Genomic DNA, 8,820 nt, shown 5'->3' with positions numbered 1-8,820 from the left:
GGCAACCACCAATCTATTCTTCATATCTATAATTTTGTAAACTTGAGAACATTTAGTTATTACCATCCTACTCACAAAAGAAGAAATTCATGTGTTGATATAAGATGAATAAAATTTATTTATAGATACCATTCAAATGTAGAGAGAAGAAATTGAAATAAAATATGTATTTCATTAAAGATTAAACTGAAACAAATACAAAAATAAAAAATAAAAAAAAATAAATGGAGTCACGTAGTGTGTGATGTTTTGAGTTGGCTTTTAGACTGTTCATGTCTATTCAAGTTGGTTTATAGTTTCTTACTTTTATTACTAAGTACTTATTATTACTGCCATTTGTTTAACCATTTGTCCTTTCTAGCATATTTGGCTTGTTCCCCGTTTGGGGCTATTCCAACCAAAGCTATCATAAACACTCATGTACATATTTTAGACATTTAAACTTTTTTAAAAATTGTAGCAAATACATGTAAACTTTACCATCTTAACCATTTTAAGTGTGCAGAACATTGGCATTAAATAAATTCATATTGTTGTGCTATCATAATCACCTTCTGTTCATAGTATTCATTTCCTCTGTGCTGGGTGTGGTGGTGCACACCTGTGATCCCAGCTGCTTAGGAAGCTAAGGCAGGAGCATCACAAATTCAAGGCCAGCCTTAGCAACTTAATGAGACCCCATCTTGAAATAAAAACAATAAAAAGAGCTAGTGATACGGCTCAGTGGTAGATCACCCCTGGATTCAATCCCTAGCACTGGGGGAAAAATTCTTTACTGAAAAAAAAAAACTGAAACTGTACTTACCAAATGTTAACTTCCCCTCCCTGTCTCTCAGCCCTACCTTTCCCCTTTATGTCTCAAGAAGTATGCCTACTCTGAGTACCTCATACAAGTAGAGTCACACAGTATTTCTCCTTTTTCTCGTTGATTTCACTTTAGTAGCATTTGGCAGAATCGTCCTATAGAGATCAATCACATTTGCATGCACATGCGTGTGCACACACATATAACTCCATATATATGTCATGTATACAGCTGTTGCATATATATAACTCCATCCCTGTGGTGTTTATATAGTCACTTGTCAAGGGACAATTGGGTTATTTCCACCTTTTGTCTATTGTGAATAATGCTGCCATGAACATGGGTGTATGAGCATGTCTTTGAGTCCCTGCTTTCAATTCTCTGAAGTGTATACCAACCCCATACCTATTTCTGCATGGGCATAAGATTTCATTTCTCTGGAATATGCCAATCTCTAAGATTCCTAGATGTATGGTTGGTATATGCTCTGTTTTTAAAGAAACTGCCAGCTGGGTGCCGTGACACATGCCTGTTATCCCAGTGGCTTGGGAGGCTGAGGCAGGACGATTATGAGTTCAAAGCCAGCTCAGCAACTTAGCAAGGCCCTAAGCAACTCGGTGAGATCCTATCTCTAAATAAAATGTAAAAAAGGGCTGGGGATATGACTCAGTGGTTAAATACCCATGGGTTCAATCCCTGGTACCAAACAACAAACAAAAAAACTGCCAAACTGTTTTTTCAAAGTGGTCTTAGCATTTTATATTCCCATCAGCAACGTGTAAGAGATAGATGCTCTCTGCATGCTCACTAGCACGTAGTATTATCACCATTTTAAAAGCTGTTCTAACGGGTATAGAGTGACATCTCCTTATGGCTTTAATTTATATTTCCCTAATAGTTAATAACACTGACCTCCTTCCATGTGTGTGTGTGTTTTTCTTAACCATCTATCTGCATATCCTTTTTGGTGAAATGTCTGTTTGTATGTTTTGCTCATTTTCTAGTTGGATTATTTGTTTGTTTTTTTTCTTTCTTTTCCCCCCAGTACTGGGGATTGAACTCAGTACCAAACACATGCTAGGCAAGAGCTTAACCACTAAGCTACAGCTCCAACCCTGATGATTTCTTTTACTGTTCAGTTACTGTTCATTTTTTAATTTATTCTAGGCAATTCCATTTTCAAATAGATAATTTGCGAATATTTTCTCACAATCCACAGTTTGTCCTTTCTTTCTTTTAGCAAGGCCACTTGGCCATTCACCAAGCAACAGGTTTTTATTTTGATAGTCCAGTTTATTAATTTCCCTTCATGCATTGTGCTTCTGGTGTCGTGTCTAAGAACCATATCCCTAATTCATGGTCTAAAGCTTGTCTCCTGTTAATTTATAAAAGTTTTGTAGTTTGGGGCTTTACACTTAAGTCTTTCATCCATTTTATTTTGTTTTGTTTTATTTTTGTAAGATGTGTGAGGTTGAAGTCGGCTTGCAGAAGTGTTCAGACAAGCTAGTCACTTCCTCCCCCAGGAGCCAGGGGTCGCCTTATCCTCATTCTCCAAACTGCCTCCCACAGCCACTGCTAGTCCACTCTGCACCCACGTGCATCCCCATGTTGCCCAGTGGGACATTCTGTGTCTTCCTTTTATAAACTGCTGTTGAGCTCATCTGTCATTGTGTGGTCAGCCATCCACATGGCCCTGGAGCCATTTTTAGTGTATTCCCAGAGCTGTGCAACATCATCACTGTCAATTTTAGATCACATTCATCACTCCAAAGAGAAACCCCCATACCCTCTGCCACTCCCATGATCCCCATCTGCTACCCCAGCCTGAAGCAATAGCTAGTCTACTTTCTATCTCTATAGATTTGCCTCTTCTAGAAAATTCCTATCAATGCAGTCACACATGGTCCATTGTGGCTGGCTTCTTTCACTTAGTATAACATTGTTGCGGTTTACCCATGTTGTCGCAGGTATCTGTACTTCCTTACATTTTATGGCTGAGTAACATTCTGTTTGCCTGGATATACTACATCTTATCCATTCGTCAGTTGATGTACATTTGGGTTACTTTTGCATTTTGTCCATTATAAATAATGCTGCCATAAACATGCATGTACAACTTTTGTGTAAACATGCTTTTGTTCTTTTAGATATGTACCTAAGAGCAGAATTGCTAGGACACATGGTAACTCTGCCAGACTGTTTTTCAAAGTGGCTGCAATATTTTACAGTCCTACCAGCAGTGCTTAGGATTCTGATTTCTTGCCAATAGTTTTGGAGTTCAAGCATTGCTGTTTTAATCTAGTTGTCTTTTATTATCCAGTTTTATTGGTTCTTTGAATATTTTGGATATAAGCCCCTTATTGGTACATGATTTGTAATTATTTTCTTCCATTCTGTAGGTTTTATTTCCATTTCTTAATAAGTATCCTTTGAAGCACAAAGACTTGAGTTTCAATTGTGTTTTTCTATTTTATTGCCATTGCTTATGCATTTGGTGTCATGTCTAAGAATTTACTGTCAAATCTGAGGTCATGAAGATTTGATCCATGTTTTCTTCTAAGAGTTCTTACACTTAGGTCTTTAATCTATTTTGTGTTCATATTGGTGAGATGTGGTCCAACTTTATTCTTGTGCATAGGCCCATCTAATGATGTTACATCATCATTGGTTAAGGGAAGGGAAAAAAGAAAGAAAAAGATAAGGAGAAGAAAGGAAAGACTATTTTTTCCCTATTGAATGGTCTTGTCACACTTGTTGAAAATTAGCCATCCATAGACATGTAGGTTTACTTCTGAGCTCTCGATTCTATTCCATTGATCTACAACATCTGTACCACACTATCTTAACTGCTGTTGCTTTGTAGTACGTTTCAAAGTTGTGAAGTATGGGGTTTTCTACTGTGTTCTTCTTTTTAAAAGTTATTTTGGCTATTCTTGATATCTAGCAATTCCATGTAAATATTAGAATCAACATGTCAATTTCCGCAAATAATACACCTGGGATTCTGATAAGAGTGCTTTTACTGTATAGATCAGTCATCTTGACAATAGCATGTCTTCTGACCATGAACATGGGATGTTTTTCCACTTCTTTTTTATAACTTCTTTAATTTCTTTCAACCAGTGTGTTTAGCTTTCAGAATATAAATGTTGCACTTCCTTTTTTATTTTATTCCTAAGTATTTTGTTCTTTTTGGTGACATTATACATGGAATTGTTTTCTCAATTTCATTTTTGGATTGCCTGTTGTGCATGTACAGAAGTAGTAGTGATTTTTGTATATTGATCTTGATTCTAGCAGTGTTGTGGGACTCTTGTATTCTAATAGGTTTTAGTGGATGCTTAGGATTTTCTGAGTACAAAATCATGTCATCTGTGAACAAAGAGGTTTTCACTTTCAGCTAGCTAATTAGCCTCTTAGGGCATGTGTTGTTCTCTCCCTCTCACATTTCTTTTTACCACTCTAGTGCTCTGGATCCTGACATTCTCTAGCTTTTAACAGAAGGGGACACTCACAGTTGTCTTTCCTTAATCACAGAATCTCTGTAGCTCACTTGGATTTCTTAGAAGTTCCAATTAAGAAACCTGTCTTATTATTTGTTGATGAATCCTCTCAGAACTGAAACTGGAGGTTATCAAGCAGAATACGTGATCACTAATTTGAATTCTCTTTAGAATATAGTCGACCTGAGGGGATGTCAGACCAGATGGCAAAATGTACTGCATTTACTACACAGAGTTTGTCAACTCATGTGCACTGAGAGTAGGTTTGCGTGGCAGCATCATGTGACTTTAGGATGCTTTGAAAACAAGGAGGGTTTCCTAACCTCTGCTAGAACCCCCATAAAAATGAACAAATTAAGGAACATGTAGATGCAGCCTCCTTCCTTCTTAGAGGAGTGGCTATCATATGGGCTGTGGCCCATGCAAAGTCAGAATGAGAAATGGCACCATGGATGTGAAAGGAAATGCTCTAGCAAGCAGTTATGCCAAAGTAGCAGCCTCAGCCAAAGTTATGCTCCTAAATGGACCCCAAAGAGTAAATCTAGAGTCATTCAAAGAGAGTATCACACATTATCAACGTGAAGACCCTGGTTCTGAAAAAAGGATAATATTAAAAATTATAACCTTCACTTCGATAATCTCTAGTGCTCCCAAAATGGCTGCTTTCTGGTATCAGATTATTTCAGATGGATATTATCTAAATTTCTCCATGTAGTTGCCCATCATAATACACACAACTTGGTCACTATCTTAAATTAGTATTGGAGAAGGAACTTTTAAAAGGGAGATTTTTAACAGGTTATTTTCAGATTATGGATCACCTGTCAGCATAATTCTGGAAATCCTGTAAAGGTGGGGCATGGCCAGGAGCCAAAGCCTCCGGGGCCACCCTGCACACCTTCAGGTGGGTCTTACCCAGCTTCCATTCTTAAAGAGTTGGAATATGTATGCATCAATGTATATCTGTTTTCAGGATGAGCTGAAGCATTTCCTTGCTAAACATGCACAGTCCTTACAACCACTAGCAGCTGCTTGGTTTTTTTCCCCCAACCTGAGGCTCCTAACTTTCATATCAAGTGATCAAGGCACATATTTTACAGGAATCATTAGAACTCCATAAGGCATTACCCCATGTTTAAAAATGACACTGTTTTTACCATACATAATCTCCCAGAAAGCTTGAAAGAACCAACATTCTTCTTAAATTAAAATGAGCAAATTTTTCAGAAACCCTTGAACTCCTAGCTAAAGGTTTTACTCACAGAATTCCTTATGGCCATAAGATTCACTCACTTGGGACACATCAATTCTTCCCCTGAGAACTGGTACAGTAAGGCCCACTTACTTAGGGGTTTTGCCTCCAATGATAAATCTACACTGCTATTCTCAGGCATGGAAAAGTACTGCAAAGGACTTGGGTCTAGATCCTTCCCACAGCATCTTCCTAAAGACCCTCTTTGTTACATTAAACCACAAGATTTTGTCTATTAAGAGTCACAGGGGAAAGGTTGAACCTCCTTGCAAAGGACCTTTCAAGGAACCACTAACAAAACTATCACTAACTCTGGAATAAGTTATTGACAGCAGCTCTCCCTGGGATACAGATCTGTGTCTGTGCGTTGGCACAGGAAGTGATGGGCTGCTGCATTGCTCTGGATTTCTCATTGGCTTGACATGGTGGCATCTGCGCTTCTTTCTGAACTTGGATCAATGAACAGGCTAGACGTCACATTAAAGAGAACAATTTGCTCCATTCTTCTGCATGGCTACCATTTCTTATCAGATATTATGAAGATGATATAACAAGATCATGTGCTACGGTGTACATGAACAATGGAACATTCCCCACGTGGTGAAGATAGCATCTCTAGTGGTCCCTGAATTGGCCAGCCTCTCTCCAGCAAGAGAATGAGCAGAAGGGGGATCCATAAGCACACAAGCGGAAGATGGCCACACCACTGAGCCACAGGTCTGGCTCACACTTCTTCAGCAACCATCCTGGAAGCCAGAAGGTGACCTGTGCAGCAGTCATCTCAGACATGGCCTGAACTTGGTCAATCACTGCAGCTCCTCTGTTTTTTGCCCCCACTACCAACTCAGGACCAACCATGGAAAGTCACATATCTCCCTGAAGCAGCCACATGAGATGTCCTGCTCCCAGCTAGGTCAGCCCAGTTTTCCACGCCAACAGCTCTCAACCTGGGTCACACCTGAGCTTCCTTTTATTATTTTTTTCCATTGTAAAGGTGTCTCACTCCCTGCATGCATTTGGATGTCTGCTGCAGGTGGAGGTGGCTGATGACTTGGTTATAGAAACCTCTGAATCATCTCTGACTGCTCTTATTTGAAAGGCCTTTATTTCCACATGGGCAAAGCCCTTCCTCTTCTAGAGAAGAAAACCAAGTCCCAGAGAAGGTCATTGAGGTGACCTCCAAATGTCTTGGAGTATTTGGCACAGATTCCTGTCCCCCTCTTCTTCCTTAGTAATTGTAGCTGAGCTCACTCCTGCTGTGTTAGACAAAGACTTTGGTTTCCAGTCTCCTCAACAGGGAGTCTATAAGCAGGAGTGACACACTGCAGTTGTTTATTGAGGAATGTCTGTAATCTTCATGTTTGTTACATGTTTGTTGGGGACCGCAAATCAAGATGGCGCCTGGCAGTTTGCCAGGAGGAGTGGTTTGTAAGACAACGCCACCAAGTCATTAAGTTGGTGGGGATTCCTTATTGGCTGACTGTTGTATCTAGATAATGCTAATTGAGTCGAGCTGTGTGTAATCAGTTAGGTATATATACCTCTGCTGTTCTGCAATAAAGTGGCTCTTACTACCTTGGGTGCCCACTACCTTGAGTTCCCCATCAGTTCCCGCTTCAACCTTCAAGTTGCTTGTCACCTCCCAGTTATTTGGCCCAGACAGACTGCGGTACATGTTTAATTGAATAATAAGTGAAGAAGGATTTTTTACTGATTTGTTTTAAGGTGGGTGCTATGTAATAAAGTATTTGGCCGATCCTTGTTGCTGCTTCCTTGGAACTTCCTGAGCAACAAGAGAGCCCTTGGACCACGCATGATATGCAGAGTGGCAGCCTGGCCTTGCCAGAATTACCAACCAAATGATTAGAGGGTTGGGGCTTTGAGCCATGTGGTATCAGTCCATCCTCTAGGGAAAGGAAGGGGGCTGGTGACTGGGTTCAACTGAGGGGTCAAGGACAGAATCCACTATATCTGTGTAATGAAAGTCCAATTAAAACCCTGGACACTGATGCCCAGGTGAGCCTCCCTGGTTGGCAGTACTCTGTGTATTGTCACACATGAGTGTGCAGGTAGCCTAATGTGCTCCTGGGAAATGACAGGAGCTTTGCATTTGGAAGTTCCTAGACCTTGCCCAATCTACATCTCTTCCTTAGGCTGGTTCTACTGGGTCTCTTTTAGCTATCATTACATTTATGATGACAATGTAATATTGTATGGTGGTGCATATCCGTGATCCAGTGACTCCAGAGGCTGAGGAAGGAGGTTCTCAAGTTCAAAGGCAGACTCAGCATCTTAGAAAGGCCCTAAGCAGCTTAGAGAGATCCTGTCTCTGATAAAAAATAAAAAAGGGTTGGGTTGGGGATGTGACTCAGTGGTTAAGCACACCTGGGTTCAATCCCTGGTACCAAAAACAAGCAACAAAAACATAGCCCTTTGTCCTGAGTTCTGAGAGTCATTCTAGTGAGTTATCTAACATACAGGGGTAGTGGGGACCCCTGAATTTGTAGCCAGCTTTCAGAAGTGAAGGTGGTCTGGGGACTCCTCAATCTGTGAGGGCAGCCTTGTAAACTACCATGTTTTTAACCCATGAAGTTTATCCCAATTCTGAGCAGTTGGCATCAGAAACTATTACAGTGCAAAATCTAAAAGCACTCAATTTCTATTACACACACACACACAAAAAAACACACCACACTATCCTAAAGATGAGACTATGCTAATCTATTTCTGAATTTGAAAAACAGGAGGCACCATTACATTTTTCTAAGGAAATGTTTAATTGGCAGTTTTCTAGAAGGAAAGCTTTTCAACTAGTACAAAAATATGAAATCAGCCAGGTGCACTGAGAAAACGTGGGAAAGTCAAATTCTTTTTCAAAGTAACTCCCAACTGGTGAGAACCCACTGGAAGCTCCCTTCTCAGAGGAAGCATGAGCCATGACCTTCAGCAACTGATAAGAGTGGTGAGATGATGAACAGAAAATTACTTAAATGGTTATCACAAGACCAGAGACCCTCTGGAAGGTGTGGTCATTCATTGTGGCTCTCCACACTTTAGAGATTTAGTAATTTACCAAAACATTGAATCATCTCCGTAATTCAGTTTTAGAACCGCCCCCCCCCCCCGTCCCCATAACATTGTGGTCACTCTCATTTGCCATTCTCAGGACACCACTAAATCTCATTTGTCTCTGAAAAATGTCCTTTTCTGGACCTTTCCTAAGGATAAAACCATATAATATGGACTCTGATATCTGCTGT

Source organism: Urocitellus parryii (assembly GCF_045843805.1).
Source record: "Urocitellus parryii isolate mUroPar1 chromosome 12 unlocalized genomic scaffold, mUroPar1.hap1 SUPER_12_unloc_3, whole genome shotgun sequence".
Taxonomy (NCBI): Eukaryota; Metazoa; Chordata; class Mammalia; order Rodentia; family Sciuridae; genus Urocitellus; species Urocitellus parryii.
The sequence above is the reverse complement of the archived record's forward strand: the minus strand, read 5'-3'. Positions refer to the sequence as shown.